The sequence below is a fragment of the Phodopus roborovskii genome, unplaced genomic scaffold, assembly GCF_943737965.1.
Source record: "Phodopus roborovskii unplaced genomic scaffold, PHOROB, whole genome shotgun sequence".
Taxonomy (NCBI): Eukaryota; Metazoa; Chordata; class Mammalia; order Rodentia; family Cricetidae; genus Phodopus; species Phodopus roborovskii.
Genome location: NW_026126480.1, coordinates 12,926,949 through 12,943,988, shown reverse-complemented (window position 1 = coordinate 12,943,988; position 17,040 = coordinate 12,926,949). Strand labels below are relative to the sequence as shown.

The window sequence follows — 17,040 nt, the reverse complement described above, 5'->3', positions numbered from 1 at the left end:
AATTCTTAGAACTCAACACAGCATAAAAAAAATACAGAATGAAACACTGTCACAGATCAAAAGAGACCTAGAACTAAATGTAATTTTAATAGATGTGAAGGATAGAGGGTGGAAAAAAACTGGAGTTATCTAGGTATGCAAGAATCTTTGTGGTAATGTACTATTGTTAATTAATTGTAAGGAATGTATGATAACAATGCTAACATACTGAAATCTAGGGAAGATAACTCTATTATCTTTGTATTTTTTCTAATAAATTTAAAACTGTTCTAAAAGAAATAGCTTTGGGGCTTTATTTTAGGATTTCTGGATTTTACACACCAAAGACTTGTTACTTAGGGTTGTTTGTCTCTTTTAATGTTCTTTTTAACCAGTGAAAGGGGCATAGAATGCTATTAGAGAGTGCTAGCCTTCAGTTTATATATATATAGACATGTACAGATTTACTGGCACTAAGTTAAAACCCAAACTGAATGTAATAAACCTCCAGTATTTTTAAATACTTTAAGATATTTCAATGGGTCCGATAGGACTTTTGTCTTATTTTCTTTCTTTCCTGTTTTTAAGGTAGGGTCCCATGGTGGTTTGATTGGGTATGTCCCCTACAGGCTTGTATGTTTGAATGTTGGGTTCCCAGTTGGTGAACTGTTTAGGATTAGGAGGTAAGGCCTTGTTGGAAGAGTACATATGTCACTGGGGATGGGCTAATAGGTTTCAAATGCCCATGAAAGACATCTTTCTCTCTCTCTCTCTGCCTGCCACTTACAGATCAGATGTAAGCTCTAAACTACTAGTCTGGCACCATGCCTGCCTGGCTGTACCTTTGCTTCCTGCCATGATAATCATGGACTAACCCTCTGAAACTGTAAGCAAGCCCCCAATTATACTGTTAATTTTATCTACTGCCTTGGTCATGGTGTCTCTTCACAGCAACAGAAAAGTAATTAAAACTGGTCCCATGTAGCCCAAGTTGGCCAAGGATGACCTTGAACTCCTCCTTCCTCCACCTCCCAAGTGTTGGGATTATATGCACGAGCTACTTTGCCAGTTTTTATGTGGTCTAGGATCAAACCAAAGGGTCTGTACATGTTAAACAAGGCCTCTACCAGTTAAATCATATCCCCAGCTCTGATACACCCTTTTCTAATAATACATTTTAAAGAGATAAAGGTTGAAAAGAAAAATAAACACCAACTTGTGCTAACATCCAGATACAATGATTAACAAAATATTGATAGCTGAAAATTTGAACAGATGAGTAATTAAGAACCACATAAAGATCTTGAATTATAGCTTTTTTGTGATTCTAATTAAATGTGCCTCTACTCCAAAATACCATTATGAGTTTTCTGGAAACTACACAATATAGCAGTCAAAACATACATGTAAACGTACTCTGCTAAATAACTGGCTTTGTTTTGGGTTTATATTATTGGATTTTGTTTGCTTTGGTTTTTTTGGGGGGAGGGGGTTGCAGACAGGGTTTCACTGTGGCTTTGGAGGCTGTTCTGTAACTAGCTCTTATAGATCAGGCTGGTCTCAAACATACAGAGATCTGCCTGCCTCTGCCTCCCAAGTGCTGGGACTAAAGGTGTGAGCCACCACCGCCCAGCTTGTTTGCTTTGTTTTTTTTTTTTTTTTTTTTTTAAAGATAGCCTTGTATCACCCAGTCTGGCTTTGAACTCACTGTGCAGTCTGGGTAGGCCTTATCCTCTTGCCTTAGTTTCCCAAGTGCTGGGTTTACAGGCACAAATCACCATACATAGCTTGTACTAAGTGGCATTAAATGAATATATATAAGTACATATAGTATAATATATTTCTATATTATTATACAAATGTATTGGTATTATATAAATATTATCATATGTATATAATATTGTTTGCATATAATATATGACTAAAAATATATAAACTCACTAGGTATATAGCTATCCCTTTTGTTTTGACTAAAAAAGTATACAGGTTAATACATACTAGCATGGATGGTAATACACACCTGTAATTATTGCATTTGGGAGGATGAAGCAAGAGAATTAAATTTTTAAAGGCCACCAGCTACATTGTAAATCTAAGACCAGCAAAGACTATACATAGTTAAGACTCTCAAAACTTAAACCCAAAACAACAGCAAAAGCTCCTTTCACATCTTTCTTTTATTCAATTCAGGGCAAGAACAACATTGTTATTACAATGCTTAAAACAGAATCATACAAAAACATTTTAAAAGGTTTCCTTAGAAGGTTTCTAATAACTGGGATGTGTTTGTTGTGTTATTTCAACTCACCTGTTTATATAAAATTCAGCAATACCTTAGCATATGTAGGACACATGGCTTATCTGTCTGAAATATACTTAGTTCTCTACTGAATACTGCTATTATGCCAATTCCACACAGAAAGTACATGCATAAGTACTTAGAACATGCTAGATATTGGATTTATATGATGCCATTGACAATATGAGCATATAACTTAGAATCTACTTAATAAAAAGCATCCTCTTTTTAAAAAAGTATATAGCTAAATCTACCCAATGGTGAATAGTAAGTACCAGTTATTTAATTATTTAAGTTTTCTTCAACCTTGTCCCTGATAAATCTTGATTTTATAAAAAAGAAATCTACGATGGAAATATTATTCAAACTTTAATCAGGAGGAAACTCTATAGACTCAAATACATCAACTTAGCTTTCTTCTGAAGTTTCAATAGCTTCATGCCATGGTGGTGCAGGCCTTTAATCCCTGCACTTGCTCTGAGTTCTAGGCTAACCTGCTCTACAAAGTTGCAAGTCAGTCACAGCTACATAGTGAGACTATAACTGAAATAAATACATAAAACAAAATTTCAATACTTTTACACTGTCTTCCATTTTTCAGTAGAATGTTTATCTAAGAATGACAGTTATATAATAATGGGTCTCTGTTTTTTGTTTTGCTTTTTAATCTCTTCCTCATTTTCTGTAAATTTTTCTTTCCAAAGTGCTGGGAGTTGTTGGGAGAGGGGTTTGCAATATTTTCACAGTTTTAATAATCTTCCAATAATGACTTAAACTGGTGAATGGTTAAAGACTAAATTTGGCCCAGTTTATTAAAACTTTATCAAGACTGGGATTAGCACTTACCTAGAATGCTTGAGGTCCTAGGTTCTATCCTTAGCATCAGGAGAAAAAAAATTATCAATCAGAAAAACACAAATTATAGCTCCTAGACTTTTAGAATAAAATGTCCAAAATTTTAGCTTTTTCAGAATATTAAAAGTCAGCAAACATCCTCAAAACAGTATCACAGTATCACTTAAAATGTCTTCTAATTTAAGGTCCTTTTTCAGGGCAAAGAGCAGCTGGTACCTATTTGAAAGGCCTTACAAGGTTTTTCTTATGGGAGAAACATTTGGTTTCTGTTGTTTTCAAACAATAAAAAGTGTTACACTAGTCAGTATAACTGAGCTACCCACTGATGTCAAAGACAGCTGTAAAAGCAGTTCCTTTTTTAAAGCAGAAGCTGGATCGTATTTAATCAGCAAGCAAATACTATCTTACGTGCTTCACCCCAGCCATTTGGGAACAGAGGTAGAAATTCAGGAGAAATGATTCAAATGTGTCTCAACAGTTAAAGCAAAGGAGTCATTCTTCTTTCATCTTCCTTATTGGATGGACACATACACAACTAATCACTGGAGCTAATATGTAAGAGTTTACTGTATATTAGATAGTCATACTTCTTTGTCAACTTTTATAACCATCATCTATTGTAGTAAGCAACAGAAGTTTTAAAAAGTTAATTAATTTACATAAGATCATCCGGCTAGTTAAGTGTAGGCTCAAATCCAGGTCATTTTTCTAAGTTTAAAATACTTTCAGACTACTCAATTCAATCAGATAAAACCATGTATGCTATTTCAAATCACTATACACTTTGACAGCTGTAAATGAGTTCTTTAAAGAACAAAACCTTGGCATAGTTCACAATCTTTGCACAGTAAATAATTGATGAACTAATTCATTCCTTCCTTTGGTGAACAATAATACATACACACAATAAAATTAATAATCTTTATTTTCCAGAGCAAAGAAATTGAACAGGAAGTACAAGGTTCTCACTCAGCTGTCCGTACCAGTTTTTTTATTAAAAATTTTCTTTAGTATGATACACTTGTTACAATCAATGAAATATTAGCACATTATTAATTAAAATTGATGGCTTGTATTACTGTTTACTATTCATGATATACCACTCTATTAGTTTTGACAAATGGACAACATCATGTATCCACTGCTTTGTTACAATTTCACTCTCTAAAGCCTTCTGGTGCCTCCCATCCTGCCTCATCCCCATAATCCCTTCCAATCACTGATCTTTACTATCTATATAATTTTGCCTTAGCAGCATTATTTGTAATCACATAGCATACAGGGTTTTTTTCTATTAGGATTTTTCACTTGATAATATGATTATAAAATTCTTCCATGTCTTTCAGTGGCTTAACTGCTCATTTTCTGATTTACCACAGTTTCCTTATCCATTTACCTATGGAAAGATATCTAAGATGTTTATAAATTTTGGAAATTACAAACAAAACAGGAACAAATATTCATGTGAAGGATTTTTGTGTGAATGGACGTTTTCAACACATTTGGCTTAAATCTAAATGTTCATTTCTGATTATATACAACAAAACTTTTGTTTCCAAAAGTGGCAGTACCATCTTGTATTCCTACTGGCAACCAAGTGCTGCTGTCTCTCCACACCATAGGTAGCTTTTAGTACTCACACAATTTAGCAAATGTAGCTGTCTCATTAGTAATTTCCTAGTGACACAATGCCAAGCATCTTTGCTTACTTATCTGCCATCTTTAAATTTTTTTAGCAGAGGTGTTTGTTCTGGTCTTTTGCCTGCTTTTAAAATGGAATGTGCCTTAATTAGGGTTACTGTTGTCTTGATGAAATACCATGACTAAAAGCAGCTTAGGGGAAAAAGTTTATTTCATTCACAGTTCCATATAACATTTTATCATCAAAAGAAGTGTGAGGGCAGGAACTCAAGCAGAACAGAAACCTGATGCAGAGGCCATGGAGAAGTACTATTAATGGTTTGATCCTCATGGCTTGCACAGCCTGCTGCTTTCTTATAGAACTCAGGACCCATTAAGAAAATGCTCTACAGACTTGCTTATAGCACAGTCGTATAGAGAAATTTACTCAATTAAGGATCCGTCCTCTCAGATGACTATAGCTTATATCAAGTTGACATAAAACTAGACAGCACAGGATTGTTTATTATTATTATTATTCCCATATTACTGATGCAAATAGTTTTCTTGCAAATATTTTCTTCCAATTCCGTGTTTTTTCTTTTAACAATGTCACTTGCAGAACAGCTGTCACTTAATGTCTATTTTTAACATTGAGTTCTTATTAACTAGTGAAAGAGTCTTCACCAGAATCACATTAGTCTAAGATAATGAAAATACTTATGACACAGAAACATTTTAGTGTTACTTGTTTTAAAGAAAAATCACTTATCATGTAACTACTGCAAATGGGAGTGGAGAGAGTAGTAAATAAAAAATTAAAAGATCCTTTTAAAAATGAGTCCATTTTTTTTCCTGCATTTACTTAAGGGTTAAAGCTGAAATTTTAAAAAGTCTTTCAGGAAAGATTATTTTAGCCAGGTGTGGTGGCACATGCCTGTAGATCCTGGAACACGAATAACTGCTTTAAATCCCAGCACTAAAGAAGCAGAAGCAGGTGAATCTCTGTGAGGCCAGCCTAGTCTAAATATCATCTTCCAGGGCAGCCAGGGATACATAGTGAGACCCTGCCTGGGAGTGGAGGGAGGCATTAAAACTGTCAAGTAGAATACATAATTGGACTTTGTTGGTAAAGATGTAAATATTACTCATCTTTTTTAAAATTTAATTTAATTTAATTTAATTTTTTTTGGAGACAGGGTTTCTTTGTGTAGCGCTGGCTGTTCTGGAATTCACTCTACTTGCTCTAAAGACCAGCAGGCTGGCCTTGAACTCATGGAGATCCACCTGTCTCTGAGTGCTGGGATTAAAGATGTATACCACCATTACAAACCTTTTTTTCTTTTAAAAAAATTATTCATCCTTAGGAAGCAATTTCTAGCTCTTTAAGCTTACAACATACAACATAAATAATAACTCACAAAAATATGTTACTAATGTTAAATGCAAAGCCTGAGCTTATATTAACCAGGATCAAAGTTCCTACTTTTATAGAACATCTCAAAGTAGAAAGTACATCAATAAAACATAACATCTTAAAACTCAGTAAAGAGAGAAAGTCACCAAAGCATCAACCACTTTCAAACTGTAATCCTACACTGCTCAAGATTTTCATTGCTTTTCAACTTCAATAATGAAGATCAGGTAAATTCTGACAAACTAAGTAGTAATGAAATAACAAATGAAAGTCATTCTTTTATTTCATGTTGTAGTTGTTCCAACTCCAGGTCTCTCTAGGTTTAAAAAGATAGTTATAGTTATTTATTTAATGTGGGAGTATGTGTGCATATGTGTGCATACCACAGTGCAGATATGGAGGTAAAATGACAATTTTCAAATTTGGTTTTCTCCTTCCATCAGGTGGGTCCCAGGGATTGAACTCGCATGCCCTCACCCCCAAGCCATCTTGCCTGGCCAGCCCTTGGATTTTAGATACAGGATGGACTCAAACTTAAGAACCTCCTACTAGAGCTCCAGTGCTGGAACTGACTACAAGGGTGTAGCACAGTGCCCAGCTACAAATGAAAATGTCCTGGATGCAAAATACCACCAAAATTTTAAAAGCAAAACTTACAAGGTCACTCCATTCGTACTTGAAGTAAATATAACTTGCTGATTAGACTGCTACAGTAGGAATATGATGCTGACAATTTAACAAAGTTCACATGTGATTCCCCTGAGTAATTAGTGCAGAGAATCTCTGGCATAGTGGTTAAGAACATAGATACACATACATGGGTTGAACTTTAAATTCATCTACTTGTCTTGATCTTGCATTTCCTTATCTCAAAAATAAAAGCAGCAATAGATTAACTTCAGTGATGCTGAAATAATTAAATGAGCTGGGGTGAGGAGAAGAGGCACAGGCTGAGACAAAACATGACAGGCATGTATGTGTCAAGGCTTTCACTTGAGTATTGCCTGAGCATTTTCAACTATATGCTAATGTTACTCTAAGTATTGAGCACTGTTGAAAGACTCCTCACTTTTAAGTGAGGAGACTAAAAACTAACCCTGAGCAAGGTTAAACAGGAAGGAAAGATAGCCAGTGCTAGAACTAAGATCATAAGATCTTCAAAGCTCCCAAGAGAGTTGAATACTCCTTAAGGCAGGTTTTAAAAGGAAAAATTAACAAACTAAAAACACACAAGTATTAGAACCAAAATAATTTTGAACTGCTTGTAAGGTAAGAAACAATAAAATATAACCAATAAAATCAAAGAGCAGACATTGTAATCTCTATCCTAATATGTCTTAGTTAAGAGTTTTTATAGCTGTGATAAAACACCATGACTAAAAGCAACTTGGGGAGGAAAGGGCTTATTTTAACATAGAGTTTATAGTACATCATCTAGAAGTCAGGGCAAGAACTGGGGGAGGGGTAAATAATGTAGAGGCTGTGGAGAAATGCTGTTTACTGGCTTGCTCTCTGTGGCTTGATCAACCTGCTTTCTTACACAGCCCAGGACCACCAGTCCAGGAGCGGCACCACTCACAGTGCAGTAGACCCTCGAACATCTGTCAGTAATTTTGAAATGCCCCAGAGGCCTGCCTACAGGCCAATCTTATGGAAGCATAGTTTCAATTGTAGTTCCCTCTTCTCAGATTAATTGTAACTTGTGTCAAGTTGACAATACACTACCCAGGACAAATACAATATTTCACAACATTGTACATGGTCTTTTTAAAATATTCTTTAAAAAACAAAAAACAAAACAGGATACTTAAAAAAATAAATAAAAATATTTTATTGGTATATACATACACGTATGTGTATACACACCATGTGGAAGAGGGACACATGTAGCAATCACAGGACAACCCTGTGGAGTCAATTCTTTCTTTCCAACTTCACATGGGTTATGGGGATCAAACTCAAAGGGCAAGGTTTGAACAGCAAGTGCCTTTACCCAATAAGATGTCTTGCCAGCTCAGCCATTCATGATGTGAAGTTAGACAAATTCCAGCCCTACCATTTATAAATTACAAAATAATGTAATTAACAACTTTGAGTCTCAGTTTATTCAACATGTAAAATAAAGGAACCTAAATCTAATGATCAGAACCATTCCTGGTATATACCAAATTACCTAGCAAATGGTGATTATGATTAGTGTGACTGAAAACTCAGTATCATTATTAAATGCAAAATAAAGTGCACAGAGTTCAGTCAGCTCTGTTTGGATGTAACCTTCAGCCCAATATTTTTATTTATTTATTTATTTATTTATTTATTCACTTCATGTAACAAAAACCTAATCACCACACAAAAGATGCTAGTACTTCAATCTCAAGAAGTCATCCTCAGGAATAGTGTGTTCACAGAATTACTTTTTCCTCACTTTTTATTAAGCCAGGAGTAGTGGCACACTCTTTTAATCCCAGCACTCTGGAGGCTGATGCAGAAGGATCTCTGAGTTTGAGGCCAGCCTGGTCTGCATGATGAGTCCTAAAATCATGCACAAACAAGTAACTGAGAAAGTTGTATTTATTTATTTAGGGTTTTATTTACAGCAACTGTTAAAGAAATAAAGGCCATGAATTTGAGAGAGCAAGTTATGGAATAAATGTGTAAGGTTGAAGGCAAAAAAGAGAAGAAGAAAATGATATTTTAATTTCAGAAGAATAAAGCATTTTAAAAAGGTAAAAAGAAAAACAAAACAGAAACAGAAAATCCCATATGCTATCTTAGTCACTATTCTATTGCTGTAAAGAGACACCATGACCAAGACACTCTTATAAAAGAAAACATTTGATTAGGTACTGGCTTACAGTTTCAGAGGCTTATTCCATTATCATCATGGTGAGGAGCACAGCAGCACTCAGGCAAACATGGTGTTGAAAAAGGAGCTAGAGTTCTATACCTTGATCCATAGGTGGAGAGAGACACTCTGGGCCTGGCATGGGCTTTTGAAATCTCAAAGTCCATCCTCAGTGACACACTTCCTCCAACAAAGTCGCTCCTCTTAATCCTTGTAATCCTTGCAAACAATTTCACTCTCTGGTGATCAGTCACTCAAATGTATAAGCCTATGGGGAACATTCTTATTCAAACTATCACAATGGTGAAATTCAAAATACAGCTTGTACCACTATGCCTGACTTCATTTTCCCTCCCTTCCTTCCTTTCTTCCTTTTCCTTTCCTTTCCTTTCCTTTTTTGTTGTTGCTGTTGACTCTGCTTTTCAAGACAGGGTCTCTCCCTGTAGACCTGGCTGTCCTAGAACTCACTTTGTAGACCAGGCTGACCTTAAACTCAGAAATCTGCCTGCCTAGGCCTCTGGAGTGCTGGGCCAGCACTGCCTTGCCATGTCTGACTTTTTGAGTTCTGGTTATTAAACGTACAATATCATGTCAAACACTTTCCAGACTATGAGTTTGACATGTAATAACATAAATCTGACTTAGTTATAGTTATTACCACATACGCATTTTATAACTTTTCATGCATAGCTGTCTTATTTTGTCAATTAGATGTTATATTCCACACATGAGTTCTCATTTCCTTCCACAACAGCTAACATATTTGTATATACTAGACAGAAGATGACAGTTCTCTGGAATAGCATAATGCTTAACATTTGTATTCAATTTTTTACCAAATTCTAAACTAAGAAATAGGAAACATAATTTACTCTATTTTAATTCAAAATAGCCATTCGAAAATAGACATTACTCCAAAGATTCATCAATCATGGTTTTTTTTTTCTCACACAAATCTGCTAAATTAAAAATATGCTTTCAAACTGACATATACACAAAACAATCTACCAGTAACAAATTCTAAGAAACTTCTGAATTTAACTAGTTGAACTCCCTTAGACCAAGAAAACTAACATGGAAACACAATCCTTCATTAAGCAAAAGACAATACCCATATATGTTATGTCACAAGCCCAACTTTAGTGTTCCTTTTCATATGTATATATTTGATTTCTCTACTGACTAGGCAGCATACATAACTTCTACCAAGTAATGTTAACTTACCAAATCCCCAAAGCACTTCCTTCTTTCCACCATTACCTAAGTCTCCCTCGGAAATTCAGAAACATGCTTAGCATGTTTTCTGCAAATCCATAACCCCAACACTTGAAGGCTAGAGTACGAGTTTCTCAAATTCAAGGCCAGGCTAGATTACATAGCTAGTTGTAGAGTGGCCTGAGCTATAAAGTGAGAACCTGTATCAAAAACTAAAGGCTAAGAGTATGCCTTAGTGTTGGAGGATTTATCTAGTATGTGCAGGATAACCACTTTAAATCCAGTGTAGACTACAAAGTGAGTTCCAGAAAGGGAAAGGAGAGAGAAAAGAAGGAGAGTAGAGGAAGATAGACAGGCGGCAGGCATAATTGCCTTCACATTATACTTAAAGTAAATACAAAAATCAGTTTTATCTCTGCTCTTTGTGTTTCTTGAGCATGCATTATTAGAACCATTTTCAATATGAATTTTTATTATGTTCTCAATTATAATTTTAAACTGTTAAGTTTTCAAGAAAACATTAGAAAATATCCTTTGTAAACCTACTTTACTTGGTCACAAAAAACAGTTATACATCACAACATACAAAAGCAACTCACAGCATAGGTGCCACTAAAACTCATACATACATACATACATACATACATATATATGTATATATATACATACATATAACATCATACATCATCTTATACATACTCTACAAGTGTGAACACCCTACATTAGAGATCACACTGATTAAGGTTATAGAGTTTATTCTCAAAGTTGGTATGTATACTAAATGTGAACTTGAGCCATTTACTTGATCTCAGCTTCAATTTCATTATCCATAAAATAAGGATAATACTTTCAGTTGGCAAATGGATAAACTATGGTATATTCAGACAATAAAATATCTGACATGAAAAAGAAACCAGCCAGCATGTCATTAAATGACACGGAGGGTCATTAAATGTAAAATGAACAAGCAAACAAAATAACATGAAGTGGCTGGATATTATATAATTCCAATTATATGACATTCTGGAAAATAGAAAACTGGCAACAATAAAAGAATCAGTAGTTGAAAGGATATAGGAGTAGAGAAGGACAAACAGTACAGAGTATTTTAAGGGCAGAAAACGTATTACTATGATTATACAGATTTTTCTATCACTACAATGTAAGAGGCATGCCATTATACATTTATTAAAATCCACAGATGAACAATACAAAGAGTAAACCCTAGTTAGTATATCATAGACTGAATAGTTGTGAAGTGACAGGTTCACACACATAGCAAATGTACCACTCAGGTACAGGATGTTAACAGGAAGGAAAGCTGTACATGTGAGACAAGGGATATTTGAGAACTCTTCAATACACTCTGCTCAATTTGACTATGATACTAAAATTACTCCAAAATTTAAGTCTACTAAAAAAAAATAATAAAATGGGGCTAGAGAGACTGCTTAGTGGCTAAGAACACTTGTTGCTCTCCCAAAGAACCAGACTTCATCTGGTGATTCACAATGGACTTTGACTCCAGCTCTGGGAGATGAGACACCCTTTTCTGGCTTCCTTGGGTATTGACACACATGTGACATACACATTAAGTAAACATAAAAATAAATCTTTATAAAATACTGATGTATCTTCAAAAGCTGTTGTAATTCCCAAGTCAAACAATGAATATAAAGTACCTAATACAAATTCTGCTAAAGGTACTTGATAATGTCTCAGCAGCATTCAATCATTCATTCATTCAATATTTAATGAAAGCTAAGAGAAATGATTACTAGCATGACCAGGCAAAATTTTTGGTAACTTATTTTTTTAAAGGAGTTTGTTAATTCATCATTTACTTATTTCAAAATGAAACTTGTCATATATGATTACAGAATCTATCAATTACAACTTGATGTTAACAATAAATTCAATATGAGTTTGTCAAATATACTAATAAAATGAATGGGAGGCTGGGGGAATGGCGTAGTCTGTAAAGTGCCTGTCACATATGAGGACTTGCACCCACACAAAACTGCAGAAACCATGTAAAAGCAGGCATGGTGGTACACATCTATAACCCCAGCAATGAAAAGGGAAGAGACTGGACAGGCAGATCCCTGGACCTCATCACTAGTCTAGTTAATCAGTGAGTTCTAGGGTCAATGAGGAACTCTGCATCAAACAATATGATGGAGAACACTAGAGAAGACACACAACATCCACCTCTAGCCTTCACATACATGCATAGGTACACACACACAAAAGTAAAACAAAATAAACTCAATGTGCTTGTGTATATTTACCACAAGCTGAATGTAGATGAAAAGCAGAAACTTCTTAGTAGCAATAAGTCCTCTACTAAGTAAAAAATTTTCTAAATTCTTGTATGAATTTTACCAAGGAAAATGAACTTGTTACCACTTCAGAACCTTATATGTTTCTTCTTTCTTTCCTTACTTAGGTGTTTAAGTTCCTCAGACAAGTGCAGAAGGCTGTTAGAAAACATTAGCCAACACTTAAAATGTATAGAAGGATGAATATAAATCATTTTCAAAGTTTCTTTTAAAATTATCACATCCCTAGTTAATATTCATGAGGATAATTTCACAAAAGCAGTTACAAAACTAAGGCAGAGGAACAAGGCTATATATAGTTATGCCAGTGGGGAAAAGAAAAATTTCTCTTTCCTTAAAATGGAAAAATTAGGTTCAATGGGAATGTTTCCTAAATAACAACTCCAAAGTATTTTAACCCAATTATTCTCAGAAGTAACACTTTGTAGAACCAGATAATAGTGCACAAGAGCTGAGTTCATTTGATTCAGACAGGTGGCTAGTCTAGAGCTCTGTGTTAGCAGTCCCAACCCACCCACAATAGCTCTAAAGACGATTATGCAAATGCCAGAGACAGGGTATTTTCCCAGGAACAGGAGAAGGGCTCCTAGTAGAAGCTGCAATTGTTCAGCAGTCATGTGGAAAAACAAGCAGAGTTGTGTTGGGGATCTTTATCTCTCCTCTTAATTGCTGGAGGCAGAATGTTTTCATTAAGGGCACTACTTCAGTATATATGAGATATATAAACACTTATACATACACACGTGTGTATTTATTTGATGTACATTTCTCAAAACTCATAAACATTTTATCCTATCCTCACCCAAAAGGTGCCCTGGCTGCATACTCTCCCTTCTTATCAATGTCACATTTCATCTGTTAGATACCTGTTCCCTTGCTAGTAAGAAGGAATTTAGAAACCTTTGGGCACTTAGTTTTGCACTTTTGTTTTACTTTTAATACATTCTTCATATATGTGAAACACTTTTTTTCTCATCAGGGACAAAATGTAACACATGAAACCCATAAGAAATACAACACTAGATAGAGACAGAGCTGGGGCAAGTGCAAGCCGGATGGGCACTGGGAGACTCTGTGCCTCGAGGACGAAAATCAACTAAACATGGGCAAAGGAGATCCTAAAAAGCTGAGAGGCAAAATGTCCTCATATGCATTCTTTGTGCAAACTTGCCAGGAGGAACACAAGAAGAAGCACCCGGATGCTTCTGTCAACTTCTCAGAGTTCTCCAAGAAATGCTCAGAAAGGTGGAAGACTATGTCTGCTAAAGAAAAGGGGAAATTTGAAGACATGGCAAAGGCAGACAAGGCTCATTATAAAGAGAAATGAAAACCTACATCAACCCAAAGGGGAGACCAAAAAAAAGTTCAAGGACCCCAATGCACCCAAGAGGCCTCCTTCAGCCTTCTTGTTCTGTTCTGAATATCGCCCAAAAATCAAAGGAGAACACCCAGGCTTGTCCATTGGTAATGTTGCAAAGAAACTGGGAGAGATGTGGAACAACACTGTTGCAGATGACAAGCGGCCCTATGAAAAGAAGGCTGCCAAGCTGAAGGAGAAGTATGGAAAGGATATTGCTGCTTACAGAGCTAAAGGGAAACCCGATGCAGTGAAAAAGGGGGTGGTCAAGGCAGAAAAGAGCAAGAAAAAGAAGGAAGAGGAAGACGAGGAGGATGAAGAGGATGAGGAAAAGGAGGATGAAGAGGAAGACAAAGATGAAGAAGAAGATGATGATGAATAAGTTGGTTCTAGCACAGTTTTTTTTTGGGGGGGTCTATAACGCATTTAACCCCCCTGTACACAACTCACTCCTTTTAAAGAAAAAAACATTGAAATGTAAGGCTGTGTAAGATTTGTTTTTAAACTGTACAGTGTCTTTTTTTGTATAGTTAATACATTACTGAATGTGTCTTTAGATAGCCCTGTCTATTTTCAATAGCCACTAACCTTGCCTGGTATAGTCTGGGGGTTGTAAACTGGCATGGAAATTTAAAGCAGGTTCTTGTTGGTGCACAGCACAAATTAGTTATATATGGGGACAGTAGGTTTTTTTTTTCCCCCCATCTTCAACTGTCTCTGATGCAGCTTATAAGGAAGATAATTGTTCTGTTAACTGAATACCACTCTGTAATTGAAAAAAAAAATTGCAGCTGTTTTGTTGACATTCTGAATGCTTCTAAGTAAATACAATTTTTTTATTAAAAAAAGAAATACAATACTAACAAGTGAACACTATTGCTTAACAGCATGCTATGGGGGTGCATTTTTTGATGTAAAGTCATCAGGATCTTCAGTTTCTAAATGGGGTGGTTTACAAGCAGCTTGCTTCTGAAATATGGTTATATGATTCTCTCTAGAATTAAATGGACTGGGCTTGGTAGCACATACTTTTAATCTCAGGCCTGGGAAGGCAGAGATAGGTAGATCTCTGTGACTTGAAGACCAGCCTAATCTACAAAGAAAGCTGTAGGCCAACATAGTCAGACTCTTTCTTTCTTCTTTTTGGTGTATCTCCTTGTAGCCCTGGCTGTCCTGGAACTCACTCTGTAGACCAAGCTGTCCTGGAATTCAGAGATCCTCCTGCTTCTGCCTCCTGAGCTGGGATTAAAGGTGTGCCTCATGCCACCACCACCAGCTAAGAGCTTTTCTTTAAAAAATTAATATCCTTTCACAATTTTGATGTGTGACAAAAAAAAAAAAAAGTACATACACTTTCCACCTCTTGCCCTACTCAACCCTAAGCTCTCTCTTCTGTAGTAAATAGGGACACTGCTTATTTTGCTTAAGCTCCTCAAATGCAGTTCCTTTATTACTACAATAGAACTCAATGGTTTCCAGAACTCTTAAGCTATAAAATGTCACAAAGTTCTGCTATAAATGTTTTTAAGGAAAGTTCTTACTCAAATGCTTATGAGCAGAGAATATGATACTCATCATAGATATACCATCTTAAATATTTAACTTATATAATATATATTGCTTGAAAACAATACATTGTAAGTTAAAAGTTGAATGAAGAATACATACATATATACCTCACTATACATGAAACAGATTAGTATCTTTAAGAGCTCTTTCCAAAATGATTTAGTTCCAGGTTTGAAGTGATTGTTCCTTATGGAAACAAAGAACTTTAATTATGTCTCTTACTGAATGATAGTGTGTCTAATAATATGTCATTCATGCATTCATTTGTTGGCTATAAATTCAAACAGATTCATGAGTCACAATCACAGCTTAAAAAGAGCATACACTTCCTGGTAAGAAAAGTATCTGGTTTAAGAAAGAAAGAAAAGACTTTTGGTATATTCTAACATAGCTATGCAGAGAAAGGCAAGTGTAATACATTCTACTTCTTGTTAAAAAAAAAATATTTTTAACCATCCCAAGGATGATCAAAAAATTTAAAAAACCACAGCACAAGTAAACAAAATTGTAGAAAAACTTGAAGACCTATCTGTTGCTGCTGAAAATGCAAAGGTGGAGAACCACTTCAAAAGTCAGTTAGGAAGATCCTTAAAATACCAACAATTAAGTTACCAGATGGCCCAATCCTGGCTATATACTCAGGGAAACTAAACGCATGTGTCCACTTAAAAACTTGCACATAATGGGCCAGTACAATGGCTCAGTGGGTAAAGATACATGCACCAAGCCTAATGAACAGAGTTTGATCTCCAGGACTCATTTGGTAAACAGAAGGAAGGAACTAACTCCTGCAAGTTGTCCTCTGACTTCCAAATGTGGTACAAATAAATACATATAATTAAAAAAATAACCAAACAAACAAACTTGCTGAGCATAGTGGCACACAACTTTAATCCAGGTCTCAGGAGGCAGAGGATTGAATGTCTCTATGAGTTCAAGGCTACCCTAGTCTACATAGTGAGCTCCAAGGAAGAGGGTTTGGGGGAGGAAAAAAAAAAAAAAAAAAATATATATATATATATATATATATATATATCAATGGGGTTTAAAAGAGTTCCTGCCTGAATAAAGAAAATGCACACCAGACCCTCATAGCTTATTAGTAATAAATAGTTTTAAATTTTTAATCTATTAGAAATTTGTAAGCCACTAGATATGGCTCAGGCTTAAGGCCTCTGGCTGCTCTTCAAGAGGACTTGGATTCAGTTCCCAGCAATGATGACTCACAATGGGTCTGTAACTCCAGTTCCAGGGAGATTCAGTGCCCTCTTCTGACTTCCTTAGATACCAGGAAGGTAAGTTGTACACTTATATAAATGCAGACAAAACATCCACATCCACAAAATAAAAACAAAACTTTAATGTTTTTAAATTAACCTATTAGTGTTCCTCAAAATTTTAAATAGGATACCATTTTCTGATTACTAAAGTACAACTGTTACATGATAAATGATGTTTGTTATAGTATTCTTTTAAATAATTTAAATCAACAGAATGTGGATATAAATGGTGACTAATTTATACCCTTGTGATGAACTTGAT

General features: G+C 35.3%; 1 protein-coding gene and 1 pseudogene across 2 annotated transcripts in view; one reads left to right on the top strand and one right to left on the bottom strand.

Moving 5' to 3' along the window:
* Fchsd2 (FCH and double SH3 domains 2) overlaps positions 1 to 17,040 on the bottom strand; it is a 182,029-nt gene that overhangs the window by 111,894 nt on the left and 53,095 nt on the right. The gene's annotated exons all lie outside the window — the stretch shown is intronic.
* Positions 13,625 to 14,311, top strand: LOC127227985 (high mobility group protein B1-like; annotated as a pseudogene).